The sequence below is a fragment of the Microcebus murinus genome, chromosome 18 (genome assembly GCF_040939455.1).
Source record: "Microcebus murinus isolate Inina chromosome 18, M.murinus_Inina_mat1.0, whole genome shotgun sequence".
NCBI classification, from domain to species: domain Eukaryota; kingdom Metazoa; phylum Chordata; class Mammalia; order Primates; family Cheirogaleidae; genus Microcebus; species Microcebus murinus.
The window spans coordinates 7,912,640-7,920,376 of record NC_134121.1 but is presented as its reverse complement, the minus strand read 5'-3'; the positions used below and the strand labels follow the sequence as shown (position 1 = coordinate 7,920,376).

General features: G+C 43.6%; 1 protein-coding gene across 1 annotated transcript in view; it reads left to right on the top strand.

Moving 5' to 3' along the window:
- Positions 1–277: 277 nt before the first annotated feature.
- Positions 278–7,737, top strand: part of PRPSAP2 (phosphoribosyl pyrophosphate synthetase associated protein 2) — a 62,917-nt gene continuing 55,457 nt past the window's right edge. Inside the window, exons 1-2 of the mRNA XM_075994056.1 lie at positions 278–425; positions 7,392–7,487. The gene's annotated coding sequence lies outside the window, so the exon portion shown is untranslated. The remainder of the gene's footprint in view (positions 426–7,391; positions 7,488–7,737) is intronic.

Here is a 7,737-nt window from a genome sequence, read left to right as displayed (position 1 = left end):
TCCAAATAATCATAACGATAATAACGGAGCATTTACTATATGGCAGGAACTGCTCTAGGAGCGCCGTGCGTGTCGTCCCATTTAATCCTCACAACTGCCCTGTGAGGTGGGTGCCGCTATCATCTCCGCTTTTCAGGCGAGGAAACAGGCTCAGAGATGTGAAGTGACTTGCCGAAGCTCCAGCCATTTGTAAGTCCACACTCACACCCGGGTTAACCTGCCCCGTCAAGCCCCCCGGCGGTGGGCTAGCCGTAACCCAAGTCCCCGTGGGCGTAGGCCCCGCCCCCGGGCCTCGCCGTCGCCGCGGACGCCGTTCTTGCGCGTGGAGTCGCCATTTTGCTCCCAGAGACGCTGCCTGGAGACCCGGCGCATTCTTCCTTCGGCAGCGGTGGCTGCGGCGGGGCCGGGGCTGGGGTCGGGGCCAGGTAGGCGGGCCGGAGCCGGTGGCGAGTGGCAGCGCGGACCGGCGGGCTCCGGCGTTGCGGGGCGCAGGTGCACAGGCCGGTGGCGCCGGCCGGCGCACGGGTCGGGGTCCGGGGCCGTGGCCGGTGCGGAGTACACAGCGGAGACCCGGCCTCGCGCCCGCGGCCGCCCCTTCTCCCTCCTCTCGCGGCGGGCTCCGGCGGGGGTCGCGGCCTGGCGCGCGGCCCCTAGGGCTGTCTCCAGGCGCCTTGGGAAGTCAAGTCCTAATTATGGGACCTGCCCAGCCATCGCCCATCCATCCGTAATCTGACACGGAGCCCCTAATTTTAATTTACCTGGCTGGCTTTGCTGGTCATGGACATTTCTCTTACTCCTACCCCCCGAGATGATTTTATTCCCCTTCGAACTTAACCCCAGCAGAGATTGAGGGAGGACTGTGATGTGATTTTAAAGTAGTATTCTACTTTAACGTGTTTTGTCCCAATATATTACATTGATGATAAGGATTTTTTTAGATGTTAATATTGGCTCAGTTTGGTAGTTTAGCTTTTGTAAGGAATATGAAAAGGAATATGAAAATGCGGAATAGGGCTTTGGGTGTGAGGAAGTATGTGATCTCTAGTGTTTAAAAAATTTAAAGGCAAAATTTTAAATGCACAAATAGAAATAATTCACCCACATTATTGAACCCTAGGAAAACATACCCTTCTTGTTCACATTCTTTTCCTGCCCTGGTCTGTACCATTATTAGCCAGTTGTGATTAGAGGTTAACATCATTCATAGGCACTTCTGCATAGTGCTGAATATTTATTATATTGAATGTATATTCTGAGTTTTACTTAATTATCCAACTATGGAATCTTTATATATGTTTAATGTATTTGCTCTTAAAAATCTTGTATTGACCATCGTTGAGCGATGAGCAGCTACCCAACCATCTCGCATCCCATTCACACGTTATAAACAATTTGTATACTTTATGATGCTTTTTAGTTGAGCTTTTTACATCTTAATTTGGGATGATTACCAGAGTGAAAATACTGAATCAAACTTCTGTGTTCTTTCTTTGGCACTTGATATAATTGCTTACAAGAGACATTTTTCAAAATCTAAATATTTGTCCTATTCTGCTCACTCTGGAGTTCAGTGGGTTGCCAAGTCATTTTCTGTGTTGGCTGAGAGTCAGGCTGTGCAGCCTATTGTTGTATAGAGCAAACTACTACAAATCAGACTGAGACCTAGCTATGTCTTCTTTGTAGAGGCTGCATGCAGCCTTGAGTAAGTTTCTTCTCTTAACCTCACTTCATGTCTAAAATGGGTCAGCGGAGTACCTGCTTCATTGGGTTGTCAACCATGAGAAAAACGTTCTAGTGGAGAGATGAGCAAAGTGCCTGAGGTCACAGAGAACTCGAAGAATAATTCAGTTGGACTTTTGTCCTTCAAATTCTCAATATTGACATAAAAACTAGATTTTTTGGGAGTGAGGTATGTCACTAACAAAAATAATAATTCATATACTTTATGATGCCTTTTAGTTTACAAATGACTATCAGTTCTATTTGTTAATCATTACAGCTTAATGAGGTCAGGCTTTAATCAATAAACATTTATTGAGTCTCTACCATGTGCCAGGTGCTGTTTGAGGCAGGCACTAGGTAAACCCCAGAGAATATAATAGTAAAAAGTAAAAAAAAAAAAAAAATTCTCTGCTTCCTGGGCCTTAAATCCTAAAAAGCTATCTCTTTGGTCTGGAAGGTAAAGGTTGAGGCCCTGCAAGGCCAACTGATGTGCGTAAGGCCTGGCAACTGGTGGCTGTGGAAGGCAAACCCAGTCTTCCCTCTCTTACTCCAATGATTTCAAAAACATTTTTTTTTTTAGAGACAAGGTCTCATTCTCTTGCCCAGGTTGGAGTTCAGTGGTGCAATTATAGTGCACTGCAGCCTCCAACTCCTGGGCTCAAGTGGGTCCCCATGCTTCAGCCTCCCAAGTAGGTGGGACTACAGGTGTGCTTCACTGCTAGGCCTCCAGCCATTTTTAAGAAGAAGATATTTACACAGTGGATGATTAGAGCTGCAGTCCCCAACTCCAGGACTCTGCCACCGCACCCCCCCCCCAGTGGAAAAATTATTGTCTTCCATAAAACTTAGGAACTGGGCCACACAGCAGCAGGGGAGGGGTGGCTTCCTCTGTATTAACAGCTGTTCCACATTGCTGGCATCACTGCCTGACCTCTGCCTCCCCCTTTGCCCCCATCCCCATGGAAAAATTGCCTTTCATGAAACTAGTTCTTGGTGCCAAAAAGGTTGAGGGTGCTGCTTTAGAGGAAAACAACACAATGTGAGCCTTCCTCATCTGAATGTGGATGAGTGGTTTTGAAATGACTGTTAGTCTGTCCAGAACCTGAGATCTCTTTTAGTATGGTTTCCTCATTCATGAAACTTAAATTCTCAAATCACATTCAAAGAGGATTGTGATTTGCTCTTTATTTTTTTTTTTTTTTTTTATTTCCATGAGTTCTAATGTTCAAGCGATTTGCTCTTTAAAAGGTGCTGAGAGGCCAGGCGGGGTGGCTCATGCCTGTAATCCTAGCACTCTGGGAGGCTGAGAGGGGAGGATTGTTTGAGCTAGGGAGTTCCAGGCCAGCCTGAGCAAGAGTGAGACCCTGTCTCTACTAAAACAATAGAAAGAAATTAGCTGGACAATTAAAAATATATAGAAAAAATTAGCCATGCATGGTGGCGCATGCCTATAGTCCCAGCCACTCAGGAGACTGAAGCAGGAGGATGGCTTGAGCCCAGGAGTTTGAGGTTGCTGTGAGCTAGGCTGATGCCACGGCACTATAGCCATGGGCAACAGAGTGAGACTCTGTCTCTAAATAAATAAATAAATAAATAAATAAATAAATAAATAAACCCTAAAAAAAAGATGATGCTGAGATTTGTCTGAAAAGGATGTGTTTTCACACATAAACAATTCTCTTACATTCTAGCATAAATTTACAGTAAACATATAAGCATCTGTAGCTCATGGAAAAAATATGGTAACATTATCTTTATTTCACACTAAAACCTTGTCTTAGTGAACCTCTTGCCAGCCCCATTCTGGAAAGATAGTCTTTAAAACTCTCTTTTCTTGAAGCTTGGTAAAGAGCACAACCTGAATTTCCAGCAGGAGAAAGGAGAACTAAAACTAGAAACAGCCTTTATGTTTGTTTGAACAACTTGTGAAATGAATAGTTACAAAACATGACTATATTGATATTCATTTTCAAGTGGATGATCCCCAGCCCCCACCCCCACCCCCCGCTCCCCATGGCATGTAATTTTGAGGGTTGTATTAGGTTAGAATTCTGTTATACCAGCCTGATACCTGAAGACTGGAACTTCAGAGACCACAGTCAGAGTGATGCAGGGTATATAAACCACGAGAGACTTAAACCAAGGAAAGACTTCAGGAAATATTCTGGAAAAAAATACATAAATTCAGCCTATCTTGAGATAGGTTGGAGGCTGTCCTTTTGAAAAGAAATTTGATGTTTCCTGTAAATCTTTACTTTTTTTTTTTCCTTTTAATTATACCAACACCTTGGGTGATTTCCTGTAAATCTGAAAGGACAGGAACCAGTGGAAGTAGTCTTCAGGGAGAAGAGTCTTAGCATGTTTTGAGGAAGAATTTGGAATGATGGGCCCTCGGTGGATCTGCATATCACCCACATCCACTGCTAAAGCTGTGGAATGGTTCCTTGGGGGGAATCCTGCAGATGGTCTTCTAACAAGAGATTTTGGAGAGGTGGACTGAATTATACCTCTAAGATCTCTTCCTACCCTAAAATACTTGTCTTCTAAGTGTTCCAGAACACTGTTCTGGCCGGGCGCAGTGGCTCACGTCTGTAATCCTAGCTCTCTGGGAGGCCGAGGCGGGCAGATTGCTCAAGGTCAGGAGTTCAAAACCAGCCTGAGCAAGAGCGAGACCCCGTCTCTACTATAAATAGAAAGAAATTAATTGGCCAACTAATATATATAGAAAAAATTAGCCGGGCATGGTGGCGCATGCCTGTAGTCCCAGCTACTTGGGAGGCTGAGGCAGAAGGATCGCTTGAGCCAGGAGTTTGATTGAGGTTGCTGTGAGCTAGGCTGACGCCATGGCACTCACTCTAGCCTGGGCAACAAAGTGAGACTCTGTCTCAAAAAAAAAAAAAAAAGAACACTGTTCTATTTTAAGGTGCGTCTTATTTAAAGATGAGGGGATGTAAAAAGTCTCCCCGTGTATGTTACTGTACTTGTTTAGTAAATAACCCAGATATTAGAAGTCAATTTAAATGTATTAATAGCATGCCCTATATTCAGGGCACTGTGTTAAGTGCCTTAAGAAATTTTACAGATACCTGTGGGGTCAGTTTTCACAGTTGTATGAATGAAGGAACTGAGGCTAAGAGATTTTAAGTAACTTATGCAAGGCCTCGCTGTGAGTTAAGGGGAAGTAGTAGCCAAGATGCAAATAAGAGTTTGACTCCAAAGCGTATATACCTAACTACAGAATTGGTTTTTTGTTTCCATTCCTGGACCTGTGACACCCTCTGGTGTTAGATGTGTATTGGTCAAGAGTTGGCTTTAGAAGTCATCTAAGATTCCTTCTACCTATGAATATTGATGATTAAAATGTGCTATTTTCTCATTTATACCAGCCACTCTGCCCCCATTCTCATTAGCCTTTGCAGATCCTACACTCTTATATAAAGCAGAGGTCAGCAAACTTTTTCTGTAAAGAACCGGATGATATATGTTTTAGGCTTTATGGGCCATACTCAGTGCTTTTTGTTTTGGTTTTTGGTTTTTAAAAAAATTTTTGTAAAGACAGGCTGCTGGAATACAGTAGTGCAATCTTAGCTCACTGCAGCCTTGAACTCCTGGGCTCAGGCAATCCTCCCATCTCAGCCTCCCAAGTAGCTGGGACTAGAGATGTATCCCATCATGTCTAGCTTATACTCATGCTATCAAATAAATATTTTAGGCTTTGCAGGCCATATTCAATGCTATCATTGTGTCTAGAGACAAAATATAAACAAATAGGTGTGGCTGTGTTTTACAAAAACAGGCCTTCAAGGGACCTCATCTGGCCTGTGGCCTATAATTCGATGATCCCTACTCCAAAGCCACTTTCCATGGTAGATACCAGTGGTCCTCCTTGATTACTTTAGGGCTTTGGTCAGTTGTCATACATTTCTGCTTATATAGGTAAATTTAAGGTAGATTGTGTTGTAGTCTGCCATATTTTCCACCATGGAACCCTGGGTTGTATTAGCTGGAATGCCCTTAAGGAGGCACTCTGCGGAAAGTGTGCCCTAGCCTGCTGGAGTACTGAACCTAGTGATCCCACTGCACGTGTACAAGAAGGCCAGGTCAGACCTGGCTAAAAGTGGCAAACTAGGCAGAGTTAGAGCAAAATACATCTATATCTTATAACCCAGCTTGTCAGAATAGGTTGTTTATCAAAACAAATTACCGGCCAGGTGTGGTGGCTCACGCCTGTAATCCTAGGACTCTGGGAGGCCGAGGCGGGCGGATTGCTCGAGGTCAGGAGTTCGAAAACAGCCTGAGCAAGAACAAGACCCCCGTCTCTGCTATAAATAGAAATAAATTAATTGGCCAACTAATATACATAGAAAAAATTAGCCGGGCATGGTGGTACATGCCTGTAGTCCCAGCTACTTGGGAGGCTGAGGCAGCAGGATTGCTTGAGCCCAGGAGTTTGAGGTTGCTGTGAGCTAGGCTGATGCCATGGCACTCACTCTACAAGACTCTGTCTCAAAAAAAAAAAAAAAAAAAACAACAAAAAACAAATTACAGATAGATTTGTATGATGATACCTTTTCTTGTTAGAAACATTGTATGATGTATGCATTTTTGCACATATTTTTTGTGGAGGTCACGTGTGTGAATGCATAGAAAAGGTAGAAAAGGCCTGATGGTTCATACCAAACTAATAAGAACCCTCACTCTGGGGAAGTGGGTGGGGAGAAGCATGGGATTGGGGATGGTGACTTTAGCCTTAACTGTTTCAGGTTTTTACAAGGAGGATGTTTCTGTGTTTTACTCATATAGTTAAAATTTAAGAATAACAAAAATGATCAGCTCACTTTGAGCCTGTTTATAATTTCCACCAGTCTTCCCAGAGCCATCATAAGTAAACATACAACTGAGGAGATGCAGTGGGTGTGCTAGGAAAGGGCCCTTATCTCATTCCTCATGGCCTGCTAGATTGTTGCTATTACATCCAATCCTGCACCCCCATTGCATGATAAGGACACAGCCTAGAGTGGTTGGGATTATAATCTCAGTTCTTTTTTTTGAGACAGAGTCTCGCTTTGTTGTCCAGGCTAGAGTGAGTTCCGTGGCATCAGCCTAGCTCACAGCAACCTCAAACTCCTGGGCTCAAGCAATCTGCTGCGTCAGCCTCCCGAGTAGCTGGGACTACAAGCATGCACCACCATGCCCGGCTAATTTTTTCTATATATATTAGTTGGCCAATTAATTTCTTTCTATTTTTAGTAGAGACGGGGTCTCGCTCTTGCTCAGGCTGTTTTCGAACTCCTGACCTCAAGCAATCCACCCGCCTCGGCCTCCCAGAGTGCTAGGATTACAGGCGTGAGCCACCGCGCCTGGCCGAGAATCTCAGTTCTTGATGACTTCTAGGCTGGGGTCCTTTTTATTTGTGGCTGCCACCTGTCATTTGGGTGGTCACTTAACTTTCCTTCAAGGTTATTATCTGGTAAGCCTTGTGTTCTAGTTGAGGAAAATGAAGATGATACAGGGCATCTGAGAGGCAGCCGAAAGGCCAGGAGAAGGTTTTATGGTAAACAGGATTACAGGAAAAGCTGGTTATAGATGGGTCGTTTATTCTTTGTTTAAGGATCAATCAGTCCATGTCCTTGCTAATGGCTCTGCCATTTTTCTGTGTGTTAATCCAGGAGGAATTTTGTTGTCAGAGAATAAAAGGACGTTGTCCATAATTGACTTTAAGCAGCAAACAGTAAAACACTGAGCTCTTCAGCTCCACCTTTCTTGTAAGTTTATTATTTATTCCCAGTGGTTATGAAAACTAATTTAATCATGTGATAACATAACTTCCATAAATTTGGAACCCTAAAATTCAAATGAACTGTTTGTTCGTGTATATATGTATATTTATATAAATGATGTAATAGACACCATTATGGTGCAAACTAATTTCCTTCAGCTAAAATCGTTTGCTATTTTAAAAAATCAGGTATATTTCATACCATATGGTAGTTGTTAATATATATTGTATCCTTC